At 39.0% G+C, this 18,231-nt stretch overlaps 1 protein-coding gene across 4 annotated transcripts in view; it reads right to left on the reverse strand.

The window, feature by feature from the left end:
• The window catches only part of arid1b (AT rich interactive domain 1B (SWI1-like)), a 717,470-nt gene that overhangs the window by 570,825 nt on the left and 128,414 nt on the right, over nucleotides 1–18,231 (reverse strand). The window lies entirely within an intron of this gene.

An 18,231-nucleotide genomic window follows, 5' to 3' on the forward strand; every position in this document is an offset into this window, starting at 1 on the left:
TTGTATTCAGGTCAGGCGAGCATGGGGGCCACTCAATGGTATCAATTCCTTCATCCTCTAGAAACTGCCTGCATAATCTCACCACATGAGGCCATGCATTGTCATGCACAAGGAGGAACCCAGGACCTACTGTACCAGCATAGGGTCAGACAATGGTCCAAGGATTTCATCCTGATACCCAATGGCAGTCAAGGTGCCATTGCCTAGCAGAGGTCTGTGTGTCCCTCCATGGATATGCCTCCCCAGACCAACACTGACCCACCACCAAATCAGATATGTTGAACAATGCTACAGGCAGCATAACGTTCTCCACGGCTTCTCCAGACCCATTCACGCCTGTCACATGTGCTCAGGATGATCCTGCTCTCGTCTGTGAAAAGCATAGGGCGCTAGTGGTGGACCTGCCAATTCTGGTATCCTATGGCAAATACCAATCGACCTCTATGGTCCCGGGCAGTGATCACAGGGCCCACTAGTGGATGTCGGGCCCTCTGGCAACTCTCATGAAGTCTGTTTCTGATTGTTTGGTCAGAGACATTTTGTAGGGCTCTGGCAGTGTTCATCCTGTTCCTCCTTGCCCAAAAGAGCAGATATCGGTTCTGCTGAGGAGCTAAGGACCTTCTACGGTCCTGTCCAGCTCTCCTAGAGTAACTGCCTATCTCCTGGAATCTCCTCCATGCCCTTGAGACTGTGCTTGGAGACACAGCAAACCTTCTGGCAATGGCACGTATTGATGTGCCATCCTGGAGAAGTTGGACTACCTGTGCAACCTCTGTAGGGTCCAGGTATTGCCTCATGCTACCAGTAGTGACACTGACCGTAGCCAAATGCAAAACTAGTGAAAAAACAGTCAGAAAACATGAGGAGGGAAAAATGTCACTGGCCTCCACCTGTTAATCCATTCCTGTTTTGAGAGTGGTCTCATTGTTCAAACCTCTAGTGCACCTGATCAATACCCAGAAGTTTCATTGACTTGATCCTATACTCTGCTTAAAAAGTGTTCCAGGAGTATGGGGTACCGGACCCCCTGATAAGAGCTGTTCGGTCTCTGTACAACCAGTATCACAGCTTGGTCCGCATTGCCGGCAGTAAGTCAAACCCATTTCCAGTGAGAGTTAGACTCCGCCAGGGCTGCCCTTTGTCACCAATTCTGTTCATAACTTTTATGGACAGAAATTCTAGGCGCAGCCAGGGTGTTGAGGGGGTCCGGTTTGGTGGACTCAGGATTGGGTCACTGCTTTTTGCAGATGATGTTGTCATGTTTGCTTCATCAGGCCGTGATCTTCAGCTCTCTCTGAATCGGTTTGCAGCTGAGTGTGAAGCGGCTTGGATGGGAATCAGCACCTCCAAATCCGAGACCATGGTCCTCAGCCAGAAAAGGGTGGAGTGCCCTCTCAGGGTTGGGGGCGAGATCCTGCCCCAAGTGGTGGAGTTCAAGTATCTCGGGGTCTTGTTCACGAGTGAGGGAAGAATGGATCATGAGATTGACAGGCGGATCGGTGCGGCATCCGCAGTGATGCGGGCTCTGCATCGGTCTGTCGTGGTGAAAAAGGAGCTGAGCCGTAAGGCAAAGCTCTCAATTTACCAGTCGATCTACGCTCCTACCCTCACCTATGGTCATGAGCTATGGGTAGTGACCGAAAGAACGAGATCGCGAATACAAGCGGCTGAAATGAGTTTCCTCCGCAGGGTGTCTGGGCTTTCCCTTAAAGATAGGGTGAGAAGCTCAGTCATCCGGGAGGGGCTCAGAGTAGAGCCGCTGCCAGGCCCGTCGCGACAAGGCAGGCAAACCAAGCAATTGCTTGGGGCCCCGAGCTGGCCTGGGGCCCCAAGACAACGACTGGTTAAGAATAAAATGCAACGACAAACTGTGTGAGCACCCCATTGATAGTGAATGCAGTAAAGTGCAATGACACTGTTATCGGGATCCCCTCAGCCAACCACGCCAGATCTCTGCTGCCGGCAAAATACAAAACTTCCTCGGCAGTCATGACATGGAGGACATTGTGATTGCCTTTGCAGAAAACAAGGCTCGCAAACAGCAGTTTTAGATAATTTGCACATGTTTGAGAGAACTGAAAAATGTTAATGTGAGTATGTATGTGTGTGTGTGTTTTTAAGTATGTTGGATTTAGTTATTGTGCACTTTTTTAATGTATATTTGATTTTATGGTACAGTGGTGTTTTTTGCAAATGTTCAATTGTTGAAAATGTTCAAATTTTATACACTTTATATGCAACAGCAGTATTTGCACTGTAAACCTTTTTTATTTATATAAAGTGTGAGTGAATTTAAACTGTATGGCTATGCTGTGGTTCCTTTGCGTGCGTGCGTGCGTGCGTACGGGGGCCTCCATGTCCATTTTACTTGGGGCCCCCAAATTCCTTCAAATGGCCCTGGCCGCTGCTCCTCCGCATTGAGTTGAGTCAGGTGAGGTGGCTCGGGCATCTGATCAAGATGCCTCCTGGATGCCTCCCTGGCGATGTGTTCCTGGGCACATCCAACTGGGAGGTGGCCCTGGGGAAGACCCAGGACACGCTGGAGGGACTATGTCTCTCGGATGGCCTGACCTCGGATAAGCGGAAGATGATGGATGGATATATATATATATATATATATATATATATATATATATATATATATATATATATATATATATATATATATATATCAATATATATATAACACACACCATAGCTTCAGAAGACATTCAGACCCCATTCACTTTTTTCATATTTTGCTATGTTGTAGTCATGTGCTAATATCATTTAAATCAATTTCCCCCTCATTAATTAACACACAAAACCTCAGAATGACAAAGCAAAAATAGAAATGTTTGCCAAATTTTTAAAAATGTAATATCACACTGACACACTGCTCAGGCGGGACGCTTCCACGCTGGAAGGACATGGGGAGCAAGGACTGGCTACAGCATTACCTCCTCCGGGACGTTAGATGGCAGTCCCAAAGGGGTTGCAGCAGTGCCTCGGACTCCCGCAGGGCTTCATGGGAGTTGGAGTTTTGTGCAGCCCTGTTGGGATCCGCAGGAGCTGAGAGGGGGTGCTGCAGCAAGAGCTGCTGAGCCCTTATTGGCAGTTCTTCCGCCACACCCGAAAGTATTCCTAGAAACAACTAATCAAGCGGAACACTTCCGAGCTCCTTATAAAAGGAGTCAGCAGCCACTACTCGGGGACTCAGAGTCGGGAGGAGAAGCGATAAGGCTTGACCTGAGGACTAAAGGAAGAGATTTATTGTTAGTGCATTGTGCTGTGCTTGGACTGTGTTATATTTGTGGGGAACAGGGAAGGCGTTTCCCACAATGGAAAAATAAAAATAAAATCCGGTGTGCCTTGAACTTGTGTCCCACACTTGTCTGTGTCAGGTTCAGCTATAAAAGTATATATATACTTTTTAATGTAGGTGGATCATTTCGACCTAGTCATTTTAAAAGTAGCTCGCAAAAAAAAACTGTGGGCACCCCTGATCTAGTTAGTTGCGGTAATAAGAGCGTAGAAAGCATAACTTGTCCAGCGTGTGGTCGTCCAGACGAGAGAGTACTTCGTGCAGAGTACGCCAGCTGCTGAGAAAGCACGCTTTGCTTGCACTGAAATAGGCAACACAGTCATCAGATACAAATACACTTGTTCTAAACAACGCTGTTGCTTGCCGTTGCTGCGAAACACCGCCATTTCAGCTGTTACTGATGCATCCAGTTTCTTGTCATCATTCTGTGATGGCAAGTTTCTTGGCACAGATAATGCGGATACAGCAGACTGATGCATTGCAATTTCAAGTTGCTGTTCAAAGCTGTTGTCTGACAAACGTCAATGAAGTCTTCAGTTTTCAACTATAACTCTGTTATTTCTTGATCGATTTTTACACTTTTACACACTATACAGTATATGCAAACTTGGCTGTTCCCGGTTTCCCGGGAATTACAGCAGTTTCATTCTTGGGAATGTGGGAATGAAAAATGTCCGGGAATCCCAGGATTGGATTCCCTAACTGTTTCCTAATTTTAATGTCCAAGCTTTAAATTAAAATACAAGCTCTGGTGGTGAAGAATTATGATTATTGTAACTCAGAAAAGCATCATTAGTTACATTTATGTCTTGCTCTCATTTTTGACACTTTATGTCTCATCTTTTGGTTTTGTTGCTTACTTTTTTGATCATTTCATATGCCTAATACCTGCACCTTTGACTATACTATTGTTTAACCCCTTTCTTGTTTTTGTCCTGGCACTCTACTTAAAATACTACATAAAATGTTAACCAAGCCATATCTTGGATGAGATGGGAAAAATTCCGGACTCCCAAGAAACTGAATAATCTCCTAAAGAAACCAGAGTAATTATGTGGAATTTCATCAACATGAAGACTTTTTTAGTCTTTCATTTCTAGTTAGCTTTTTTTCTTTTTTTTTGTGCTAATATACTGCATTGTCTGCCTGAACAAAGGCAACGTACAAATCTATAAATGTCTTTTGGAATTTGTTTCCTGAAGCACAGGTATTATTAATATTAAGGGCATGTCAAACATGTAAAACTGCACAAAAGATTAAGAAATTTTAACATGCAGCTAAGACAATACACCCTACAAACTCATTATTTACTAATACAGGCTAAAACAAACTACCCTGACCTTCAGCGTTCCTTAAACATTGACTGTCCTCATGGCTGGATTTACAGTGATCTCTCCTGTGCAAGTCTCTGTCACTCCATAAAAACAGAGAGCATCCAGCACAAGTGCATTCAGGGCAAATTAAGAATTTCCAGGTGAAAGATTTAAAGAGTATAGTTCATCACGCTAAACCAGTCAGTTAGGTAAAATTAAAGATGATGCAACATGACATGACAAGAAAAATGTCTTGTAACTCAGTGAATTGTGCCCGAGCTAACACAAGTTTCATCCTTTAGAAACAAAGCCCTCTTGTTTGAACAGAGTTTAAAATGAATGCAAATCTGCTGGGTCCAAACAGTCAAGTTCAATTTAAGAAAAATGGGGCAAAGCTAGCAGGTCAAGGAGACCCTGGAGAGTTGAAGGTTTGCTCTGGAGAGGAGAGGAATGAAGGTCAGTAGGAACAAGACAGAATACATGTGTGTAAATGAGAGGGAGGACAGAAGAATGGTGAGGATGCAAGGAGTAGAGTTGGCGAAGGTGGATGAGTTTAAATACTTAGGATCAACAATTCAGAGTAACGGGGATTGTGGAAGAGAGGTGAAAAAGAGAGTGCAGGCAGGGTGAAATAGGTAGAGAAAAGTTTCAGGAGTATTGTGTGACTGATGGGTATCAGCAAGAGTGAAAGGGAAGGTCTACAGGATGGTAGTGAGACCAGCTATGTTATATGGGTTGGAGACTGTGGCACTGACCAGAAAACAAGAGACAGAGCTGGAGGTGGCAGAGTTAAAGATGTTAAGATTTGTATTGGGTGTGACGAGGATGGATAGGATTAGGAACGAGTACATTAGTGGGTCAGCTCAAGTTGGACGGTTGGGAGACAAAGTCAGAGAGGTGAGATTGCGTTGGTTTGGACATGTGTAGAGGAGAGATGCTGGGTATATTGGGAGAAGGATGTTAAGCATAGATCTGCCAGGGAAGAGGAAAACAGGAAGGGCTAAGAAAAGGTTTATGGATGTGGTGAGAAAGGATATGCAGGTGATGGGTGTAACAGAGCAAGATGTAGAGGACAGGAAGATATGGAAGAAGATGATCCGCTGTGGCAACCCCTAACGGGAGCACCCAAAAGAAGAAGAAGAAGAACACAGTGGTGCCTCATACTTTGAACTTAATTCATTTCAGGATGCTTTTTGAAATCTGAATTATTTAAAGTCGTAATCAATTTTCCCCATTAGAAACAATGGAAAGTGAATTAAACCATTCCCATACCCTAAGCAATATCCGTTTTGATAAACTTAAACAGCAAATATGCATAATTTAATGTTAAAATATCACAATTAAATGCCCTCGATAAAAATGAAAATAATAAAATATGTAAATACTGTATAATAAAATGAAAATTGCATTTACTGTACCTTAGTGAGGAGTGGTGATGTCTCGTGTGGATGCCATAGTTAATAGATAGGTTTTATACATAAATATACATATATATATATACACACACACACACACATATACATCTCTCTATTATAAAAAAAAAATTTTAGGCAGGAGATGAGGGAGACGAGACAAGATCTTCTCAAAATGACACTGCTGTACAGGCTCTTAAATGATCGATGCACACAGCAACAAGCAGAACATGCAGCTCACCAGCACCAGCAGGAAGCAAACAGCCGATCCAACCGCATCTCCTTAGTGTGCGTTCAGCCCACCCTTCACAACGCGAGCAGCGTAATACAACCCGCGAGAAAGAGATTTAACTACGCCCGGGGCCAGAAATAAAGGACAAAGAGTAGATGACAAAGTAGAACATCATAAACAATTCAAAAATGTTGGCATTAGCGCAAACAAATGGAAATTATTACTCGGTGAAATAAAAGAACAACGAAAAGAGTCGAATATATTGCTCGGATTTAAACTTTAAGTTGGAGACTTGTAGATTGTCTAATTAGTGTTGCTAGCGAGAATTAAAAGATTCCAAAAACATTGTTGCGGTATGAAGTCCCGTGAGACGGAGACTTTTAACATGAGATTCTTTCAAGTCACACCCTACATACAACTATTTTCAAACAAGACAACAGTCATCTAACCTCAGTTGTGTGAATGCTTTTGTCAGACACGCTTCCTGCGCTCTCAGCTCTTATAAATTTTATCAGGACAATAATTTTACATGTTGTAGATGACACTTCAATGACTAAGTGATGAAGAAAGAGCATGGATAAACATTCGAGAAAGTCGTTCTATTTATCAGAGAGAAAGAAATGATATTCATTCACAGGCAGTTATAAGTTGCGTTGTCCAAACACAGAATCAAAATTCAAAGCGATCTTGAAAAAAAGTTAAACCCAAATATTGTTTTTACAAAAGTTTTAAAGTAAAAGTGAAAATAACGCATATGTAACAATTCCCATGAAAATAACAATCTCTTTAAATTGTATATCTGGAAAACCAAACCCGGGGGTGGGCAAGCAAAGAGCCCTAGTATATAAAAAACCAAACACACCAATAATAAAGCAAAAAAAGCGCTGAGTAATGCAAGAGATGCTTTCCAAGCGAGATTGAGAGACGACTTGTGTGCATGTAAATGCCACCCGTTTGCTTGATGCGTAAGCGGCATCTGTTGCTGCATTTTTTTACTGTGTACACAGAACATTAGAACATTAGAACATTAGAAGAATCTATACGAGAACAGGCTATTCAGCCCAACAAAGCTCGCCAGTCCTATCCACTTGTTTCCTCTAAGAAAACATCAAGTCGAGTTTTGAAAGTCCCTAACGTCTTACTGTCTACCACACTACTTGGTAGCTTATTCCAAGTGTCTATCGTTCTTTGTGTAAAGAAAACTTCCTAATGTTTGTGCGAAATTTACCCTTAACAAGTTTCCAACTGTGTCCCCGTGTTCTTGATGAGCTCATTTTAAAATACAAGTCTCGATCCACTGTACTAATTTCCTTCATAATTTTAAACACTTCAATCATGTCACCTCTTAATCTTCTTTTGCTTAAGCTGTATAGGCTCAGCTCTTTTAATCTTTCCTCATAATTCAACCCCTGTAGACATGGAATCAGCCTAGTCGCTCTTCTCTGGACCTTTTCTAGCGCTGCTAAGTCCTTTTTGTAGCCTGGAGACCAAAACTGCACACAGTACTCAAGATGAGGCCTCACCAGTGCATTATAAAGGTTGAGCATAACCTCCTTGGACTTGTACTCCACACATCGTGCTATATAACCTAACATTCTGTTAGCCTTCTTAATGGCTTCTGAACACTGTTGGGAAGTTGATAGCTTAGAGTCCACTATGACTCCTAAATCCTTCTCATAAGGTGTACTCTCGATTTTCCGACCGTCCATTGTGTATTCAAACCTAATATTTTTACTTCCTATGTGTAATACTTTACATTTACTGACATTAAATTTCATCTGCCACAAATCTGCCCAAGCCTGTATGCTATCCAAGTCCTTCTGTAATGATATAACGGATTCCAAATTATCTGCTAATCCACCTATCTTGGTATCATCTGCAAACTTAACCAGCTTGTTACTTATATTCCTATCTAAATCATTTATATATATTAAAAATAGCAACGGCCCTAGCACTGACCCCTGTGGAACACCACTCTTAACATCGGCCAGTTTTGATGAGGTTCCTCGCACCATCACCCTCTGCTTCCTGTGTTTGAGCCAATTCTGCACCCATCTAAAAACATCACCCTGAACTCCCACTTCTTTTAACTTGATGCCCAACCTCTCATGTGGCACCTTATCAAATGCTTTCTGAAAGTCCAGATAAATAATATCATAAGCTCCACTTTGATCGTATGCTTTTGTTGCAACCTCATAGAATTCCAACATGTTAGTAAAACACGACCTCCCTCTTCTGAACCCATGCTGACTGTTCAGAATAACTCCTGTCCTTGCCATGTGTTGCTCAATCTTATCCTTAATAATTCCTTCCATTAATTTTCCTGTGATGCTTGTTAAGCTTACTGGCCCATAGTTGCTTGGATCTGCCCTGTCACCCTTTTTATATAAACATAGAACCGTCATTTGAACCTCGGATCAAATTTCACTCAAATTTAGCGTTAGAAGATAGAATCGTTCCACATGCAAGACACCACTGTACTTTGGCCGTGGTAAAAGTACATAATTTAAAAGAATTAATAATAAATTATTAGTTTGGAATTTAGAAATGGTGCAATTCAATCTCTTCTTATACAGATGAAATTAGTTCAGTCTTTTTTACTGATTTCCATACATACTATCAAGGTTAAAATCAATGAGGCAATGATGGACTAAACAGAAGACAGTTTCCAAAAACGCTTCTAGGGATGCAAAAGATGACTTCTAATGATTTTTACAACAAATTTATTAATATGTTTTGGGTAAAACTCTCAATGACAGCAGATCCTGAAGATGGATGGATGAATGGGTGTATGGTGTATTCAGACTTGAACAAACCCTTTCAGAAGAGTAGTCTCTCTAACACTAAATAATCTGTATCCAGGATACAGACTGATCATCTGGCTGATTTAGTCATTAGAACAAGGGCCACTCACATCTAATGCCTTCTCTACATACAAACACCCCAAGAAAAAAGCAATACATTTTGATTCAAGCAGAGTTTTGTGCCTCTTTGAAAATATCTGGAAGACAAACAGAACATTTAAATCAACAACTGGGCACATGCAGTTTAGTTTTGTACTTGCCAAGTGCTAAAATCTGCAATTCTCCAAAGAGCAGGCCTTTTTTAAAACCTGTTAAATACTAAAATTGGCACTTTATCTCATCAGGGGGTCCCCACACAGCTGACAAAAGGCATCGCCAGGTGATAAAAACGCTTGAATTCAGAAAACAATGATTAAAGTGCGCTTAACAAATTAGCTCCACATTAACTGAAAATTTCAGCCTTTACAGAATGCATGCACAAACATGCCTTAGTTTTCATTATTTTGTGTTTTTCTAATTTTGAGTCATGTAAAAACCAAGAAGGAAATAGAAGTATTTTAAAATTATTTTCATAAACAATTCTTCATTTTTAAATATTTTATTTCAACACTTTACTCACAATGAAAAAGGTCTGACATGATTTGCCATTCCTTATATCAAAGCTGAAACTCCAAAAGACAATGTTGCAGATTTCACTGCCCTGATAAACTCATGTATACTCTTGTTCCTTTTCAATGCTTGTTGTTGCATTACTATTAACAACATAATTGTGTTTTATTTCTACTGTGATTGCTGGAATTTTGTGCTTTCATTGGATGGTTGCAGCCACATTGTTGTTAGCAATGAAACCCCCTTGTTATCCACTTGATCACATTGATGTAATGCATGACCTCTGCTTTTTAATAACTCTCCCTCTCAATCTCTCCCATATTTATTCTCTGAACCACCTTCCCTGAGACATGCCATTTCTACCACAAGTACAACACTTAACATTTCAAAACCACTTTGATCCAGGTTGTGGTGATGATTAATTGTTATTACTGTATATTTGGCAGACTTCTTTATCCAAGGCTGCTTACAAGATCAGTGGCCATTACATTTGTTCATATATTGCTTTTTTATGCTTTATGCTTATATATTTCTGTGCCGCCATTTTGCATCACGTTTTAGTTATTAGGCACTACATGATTGTGCATTTTTCCATAGCTTCAACTGTATTGTTTGGGGTCACTATTGCTAAAACTAGTCATGTGACACTGTGGGGGATCCATAACATATTATGCATCTCACCCTGCCTATATAAGATGGTGGCACAATAGTATATAGTATATATATATATATATTTACACATTTGTATGAGTTACTTCATTGTACATGCATGACACATTTTAGGTTGACTGGTATTTTTCAGTCAGCCTGATCTAGGGAATATGGAGGTATTCTGGGTTCTGGTATATGCAGAAACAGACTGTCACTCTATTGAGGCCCTCAGCCCCTTGGAAAATGGAACAATGTTCCTTTGACAGGCTTACTACTTCAACAAATAACATTCAATTTTTTAAGCAGCAAAAATAACTGCATTTCATGATATATTTATTTACAATATTTCTATTTTTAATATTCTATATACTTTGCATGATATAATTACACTGATTTTTTTTACTACCTCGCCCAAAAAGGTTACTACTCGAGCCAAGGAAAAAAGTGAGAGACAGAGATACAAAGAAGTCACCAATTCTAAATAAATGACAACTTAAAGGGCAGTACTGTAATTTAAAGGGAGGAGAACAGCCATAGAGTCACTGAAGTGCGTGGTGACATATTACATCAGGAGAAGATAAGTGACTGGAGGACGCTCTCATGTTTTGTGCTGCTATCCAATCTATCATCAGGGGATTAAACCAAGTTTGACATTAAATCAATAGATTTTTTTCTTTTTCAGATAATTCACTTGAAAGGATTTGGGCACTGACAAGATAATGACTTGACTAATTCTTAAGAATATAAAATGGAAACATTCAGAAGAAATGCAATTATTACTCATGATGTGGGGTGGCTAGTTATAGACATTGTGGACAGGGGCTGTAGTGCTTGATGGATCATTCTCCAGATTAAACTTTTTAATCAAATTATGTGTTCATTTGGACATGATTAATAAATCTTCCACATATGATCAAGGTTTTACAAGCTAAAACCTATTTCATCTTATTCAATTAATAAATGGAGAAGATGTTACAGTATATTAGGGAAAGCAGAAACTTCAATTTTAAACAACACATTATGCAATTTATATATAACTAGCAAAATACCCATGCTTCGCAGCGGAGAAGTAGTGTGTTAAAGAAGTTATGAAAAAGAAAAGGAAACATTTTAAAAATAACGTAACATGATTGTCAATGTAATTGTTTTGTGACTGTTATGAGTGTTGCTGTCATCAAGGATTTGATTATCATTATTTCTTTCAATTAGGTTCGTATTTGGAGGATGTGTTGTGTTCAAGTTACATTCCGTGTTTGTCAACCATTGTAAAGATAACAGGTTTCATTCATCGAAGTGTTCACTACCCAAATCGGTACTCATGAATCTAAGATGTTTAACAGGCCTTCCCGGTATTAAAGTTGTTGACTTGCCTGCGAATATTTAGCGGCATTGTGTCTATGAACTTAATTCAAACTTAAGCTTTACACCTTGCTTTCCTATTGATAAGTCTACAAAGGCTTGTTCAGATTCAGAGGGTTGTTCCTTTGTTACTGCATCAATAAACAGCTCATCTTCCTCTTTATCTGAGACATCACACACTGCATGCACGGGTTTACCTTTCCCAGTCCTACAAACTTTAGCAAAGTGGTTCAATTTACCACATTTTTTACACTGTCTTCCTTTAGCTGGAGATTGACTTTTTCCACCGTGTGCTTTGTTTCTGCAGTACCTGCACTTATGAATATGCTTGTATGCATCACTCGCTTCATATTCTTTTGTTGCCTTCTCAATTGTGTAATGTGTTTTTTGTTCAGCGCTCTTTGGAGCTCTTGCTTTTTGTGTGCATACTGCGTTCACAGTCAGTTCACGTGAGCCGCTCAGAGTACATGCATCGAAGGTTCTCAGCTGTGGTTGTGCTATGTCATGCGATCTTGTAATGTCCACGGCTTTATTTAGTGTTAGCTCAGAACCGGCACTTAAAAGTTTCTCTCGCACTTTCGCTGAGTTTGTGCCAAACAGTATTCTATCCCTGACCATCTCATCTTCGTTTGCATAAACACAGTCCTTCACCAGCAATTTTAACTCCATTACAAAGCGATGAAAAGTCTCGTTTATACCCTGTGTCCGCTCATTAAACTTGTATCTCGCGAATATCTCGTGCGATCTTGCGATGTCCATGGCTTTATTTAATGTTATCTCAGACCCAGCACTTAAAAGTTTCTCTCGCACTTTTGCTGAGTTTGTGCCAAACACTATTCTATCCCTGACCATCTCACCTTCATTTGCATAAACACAGTCCTTCACCAGCAATTTTAACTCCATTACAAAGTGATCAAAAGTCTTGTTTATACCCTGCATCCGCTCAGTAAACTTGTATCTCGCGAATATCGTATTCGTCATAGGCAAGACAAACACCAGCAGCAGCGTGTCTATGAACTTAATTTAAACTTAAGGTTTACACCGTGCTTTGTTTCTGCAGTAGCTGCACTTATGAATATGCTTATATGTGTCACTCGCTTCATATTCTTTTGCTGCCTTCTCAATTGTGTAATGCTGACGGACAGCCTTATACAGGCAGGCACTCAATTACGTGGGAGGCGTGACGATGAGGGACGCAATTCCGCCTCACACGGCGACCGAGCTGCAGGCTATGGCCGTATATATGTACGTAAGTAGGTTCCCGTTATGACCATTATGCATAGAATTTCTAAATGAAGCCTGCCTAACTTTTGTAAATAAGCTGTAAGGAATGAGCCTGCCAAATTTCAGCCTTCTACGTACACGGGAAGTTGGAGAATTAGTGATGAGTTACTCAGTCAGTCAGTCAGTCAGTGAGGGCTTTGCCTTTTATTAGTATAGATTAGCTCAAGTAACTAGAATAGTACAAAAAACAGGACTCTGAAATCATAGAACTCATCTTGTGATTGTCTAGAATGCTGAAGAATACTGAACATTGGAATCAACTAAAGTATGAATGAGCAAAAATTTCAAGAAGCTCAGCTTTCTTAAGGTAGCATTCTGGTACAGTAGTTAGTGCTGCTGCCTCACAGCTCTAGCAGACTAGATTTGAATCCCAGGCTAGTTGGCACCTCTATGGATACTCCACTTTTATTCCCACATTCTAAATATGCTTGCATTAGGTTGAATTGATCTAAATTGGGCAGGTATGAGTGGGTATGAGATTGTGTGTGTAAGTGTGCCAGTGAATGTCACAAACAGCAGACACAAAAAGAAATTTTGAAAAAATACTTACTGTGCCAACATAAAACCAGCAACTGAGTCACTGAGAGATTTTTTGATGACATGGAGACAGTAAATGCTTTCCCTTATCCACCTGATGCAGTGCTGTCAGTCTGTACTGCCATAAGGTGGAAATAGGTGGGCAAAGTTAAGCAAAAGGGACTCGCAGCTGAATTGTAATTCAGAAAAACAAAGCAAAAGTTCTGTATTTAGTAATTAATATAATCTAAACCTGTATTTTAACTGAGAATTGTTCACAGCACTCTGCCTGCAATCAGTGAAGTGTGCTGTACAAAAAATAGTTATATTGTACCTTACTATATTTTACTATGATGCTACGTGAATAACAGGCACATAATGCATGGTCATGTAACTTGTTACATGTGATGGTTATGCTGCATAAGATAGCCATGTGGTTAAAGTGTGTGTACAAACATTAGAACATTAGAACACTCAACAAAGCTCACCAGTCCTATCCACTTATTTCTTCCAAAAATACATCAAGTCGAGTTTTGAAAGTCCCTAAAGTCTTATTGTCTACAACACTACTTGGTAGCTTATTCCAAGTGTCTATTGTTCTCTGTGTAAAGAAAAACTTCCTAATGTTTGTGAGAAATTTACCTTTAACAATTTCCCAACTGTGTCCGCGTGTTCTTGCTGAACTCATTTTAAAATAACAGTCTTGATCCACTGTACTGATTCCCTTCATAATTTTAAACACTTCAATAAAGTCATCTCTTAATCTTCTTTTGCTTAAAAAAAAATCTTGTCACAAAATAAAGGAGAGACCTTTGCATGAAGTTTAACTTCAATAGTATTGGTTAAATAGTTTATAGAAAACTATTTGCTGAACAGTTCCAGCTAGGGATTTAGTTATATTTAGCAATTATGATTTAGTGAACTCTCTTGACTTTTACAAACATTTTCAGTTTAGAAAAAACTATGCAACATCTTAGCCCCAAACAACTTAGCCAGTCTTTCTGAACCTTTGTTTAAAAGTTCTTGATAAGAAGGGCAACATTTTTGGCTGATTGCTGTCTAGAATAGCCTCCAGCCTCATGTGACTCTTGAATTAGTGGAATCAGCAAAAAGCTGGATAAAGAATTACAAAATAAATGGTTCACTGTATGGAAATCCATCATAGTTTCTTAAAAAAAAAGATAGGAGAGCCATGAGCATCATGTGAGAATGACAGCTGTGCTCCAGAAAAAAATAAAAATTCTTGACACCAATATTTCCTCTGATGTGTAACATCTTAAAGAGTTCTTCCAGTGTTTTACTCAGCATCATACATTGGCTTCAATGAAGGACTGACAAAAAAATTACTCTGCAACCTTAAAAAGGCTCTACAGTTAAGTAAAATCTAGACATAAATTGTCAGCTGGATTCCCTGGATGTTAGTGTAAGAAGAAAGTCTGGAGGATAGTTTGTTAACTAGAATGGCATAGGAAGGGCCTCTTTTTTCAATGTTATAAGAAGGGAGAGTAAATAGGCCCATTTATTGGTTGGTTATATCACTGAAAATAAACCTTCACCAAGACTGGAATTATAAATGTTATTCATGCCAAGTCATCACATTTTGGTCTTCAGTAGAAGACCAAGGAGCTGTTAATATCTGCAGAATGGTAACTACTTCTTACAAGACAGCACAATGTAAAACTTCACTCTAGCTTTTTACTATTAAACAGTCCGAAAATTAATTCAATAGCAAGTAAGGATCTCTGGCAAAGAATAATGGTTCTACCCAAAGTTCAAATGGAAATAAAGATGAGATTACAGACATACTATGTAAAATAGTGTAAAGGACTCCAATGAGACTAACAATAGAAAAAGATGGACATGACTCATCAGTATACAGCCCTTGCACTCTGAACCCAGCTCCAAACTATTGTCAGAGCAATTAATTTAATGGGCCTATGAATTCCCTCCTGATCCCTTACCCACTTATTATATTACAAATACTGTCAGACTTTGAAGTCAAAACAAATAAAGCTTGGATCATTTTTTTTTTTTATTTAGGAAATATACAGAAGACAATTAATAGGAAAAAAGCATGGCTGTTTTCTCTCTGTTATGTCTATAAAATGACTGGTGAAAAGCATACAATGCTTCTGACCTAAAACAAACCACATCCATCCATTTTCAGAACCTGCTTTCTTCAACACAGAGGACAGAAAGCAAACAGTGCCAGACAACATAAATGTCTGACAAAAGGCACTAGTTGGAAAAAAAAGGATTGCTTTTACACTAATGTGAATGTCAAGATATACAGAAGATAGTAATCTGCATTGGTAATGCCTAGCGTCACTTCTGATAGCTATGGGGGAGTGAGTGGAATCTGTGGGACTTTTTCTTTGTCTATTTTCTGGTTAACTTGATTAATCTGAGGATTCAAATAACTAAGTTTTTAAAAAAGATTCTACCTTTGGTAGGAAATAAGCAAAGTTGATATATTTGATACATTAATACATAAATAAAAAGCCTTTCAGATCTACTCCCAAAATAAGAGCTCCCTTACTACGGTAACAGAGTTAAAATATGTATACTAGACAGAAATCTCATGCCCTCATGTTAAGCCAAAGTTGGAAAATAGAAAGAAAAAGACAAATATCACTTTTTGGTTATGGGTATAACCAGTCATTCAATTTCTTACTGCATGTGCTCTAAAAATGTTCCAGGGTGTGATTAATCATATGCTTTATTCTCTTTAACTGCACTAATTTCAGACAAACTCTTCACCCTATAATAAGAAAAACAAATGGCCATTAAGGCTTTCCCACTAGAGGAAGCCCCAATGAGTAGTCCCTTGACTAACCATAATACTCGAAGCTGCACAACTAATCAATGCCATTACTTTTGCTTTGTCTAAATACTACAAATTATTTGCACTGGGCTTTCTTTTCCCCAGCCAATATCGGTTTTGGCAAAATTTCAAAACTGTGCCATTAAGGCTTTGTGATGGAGCTTTAAAAGAATAACCTTTAGGGAATGTGGAAAAAAAAGAAGTGTCTTTTACTAATGTCCATCTGGAATGGAGTGGAGTGAATGAAGAGACTGGAAGAAAACTATAACGGCAGCATTTAATATTCCAGATTTTAAAGAAAAACGCTTAAAAACTGTGGTGCTGAAGCCGAGAAAAAGTAATTGTAAACATAACCATAAAAATTTGCAAACAGTATGGTGTAATGGCTAAGACCCTGGACTTTAATCTCCACAGATGCTGGTTCATTTGGCACTGTTGCCGAGGAGCTTTGAGAATTTACGTAGCACCTTGACTGCATGAAGAATAATGTCCAGGTCCACCTAGGAACATACATAATAAAAGTAAGCCATAAAAGTAAAAATTTCATGCTGATTGACAGATGTGATAATAAATATCTTATTTATAATTTTTCTGTGTTCCCCCTGTTCAGTTGATATGTTCTTGTACCTTATTTGGGAATTTTGTTGCTGCAGACCTGCAGATAATTCTGACTTTAGTTTTGTGAGAACTTTTAATTTCTCCCAACACCTCTGGTATGTCACGGAAAATACGCCTCATCTTAAGGTCACTCATGAATGAGCCAAGCAGTTTTAGTGTTAGCAATAAAAGCAAGAGGTTTTATAAAGTATCTGGGAAAAGAAATGTAGTCAACAGCCAAGAAAGATTGGAAGTCAAAACACTCAGTTACCAAAGCCAAAACGTGAGACATGACCAAAGTTGAAACAAATATAGGCAAAAGACCAAAAAAACAGAAATTATTAGAAAGAAAAACAAAACCACAAGTCAAAAAGGTTGGTTTTAGAATCCTTCAGCTAAGCAAACTTTACTAGAGACGTTTAACCCCAAAGAGTAATTGGTCAGAGGCTATGACCTCTGAAGACACACCCATAGAGATGCAAGAGAGTCCCTAGCAACTACAGCACAAAATGGTGCAGACCACACCTACACAAGATAATGGTAAAAATTAAAATGAAAAAAACCTAATGGCAGAATCATGATCTGCAGTTATAAAACATCCCAAATAAGGTGCAAAACACACTAATTGAATAAGAATAATGAAGAAATATTACAAATATGTTGTCCAGTATAACAATACAGCAGCCAGATGTGACATAATAAAAAGAGGGTGTCATGGGAAACCAACATAGCTGTGCATATACAGTATAAAGGCTAGACAAATCCTGTAAATGATACTCTAGTGGAACAAGTTGATTCTCATACTGTTAACCACATTTTTGTATTCTATTCTTTTGTATTTATTTTTTGATTTGGTGGCAATAATGTTCAGGTTCCAGAGACAGAGGATCTATATGTGGAGTACTGACAGACCATCTTGATATCCTAAACCTGGTGACTACAATACCCATTTGTAACAGTTTTAATGTACACTTTGTAAAGCACGTCACCCAGACACAACTTCAGTCTTGTATGAAGGTAAGGGAAGAAAAAATGGGCTTATTTTAGCCCTGTTGATTTCACTACTGAGAGGGAAAACAGATAACGAAATATTAGGGTGGTGCCCGACCTCCCTTACACAAGCACCTTACCTAAAGATTCTAGCCAGTCAGTTAATTATTTTTCCCTGCTAAGTTTTTTAAAAGGTACTATATAAAATAATTCAATTGATTAGTTTACGGGGTTTACTTAACATCTCAAGTTTCTGTTTCTTTATTTATTTATTTTAGTCACACTGGGATTGAGTTCATAAATTCATCATTCATTTTCAGAACTCCAGAGCTTATC

The sequence above is a fragment of the Polypterus senegalus genome, chromosome 3 (genome assembly GCF_016835505.1).
Source record: "Polypterus senegalus isolate Bchr_013 chromosome 3, ASM1683550v1, whole genome shotgun sequence".
In the NCBI taxonomy this organism is placed as follows: domain Eukaryota; kingdom Metazoa; phylum Chordata; class Cladistia; order Polypteriformes; family Polypteridae; genus Polypterus; species Polypterus senegalus.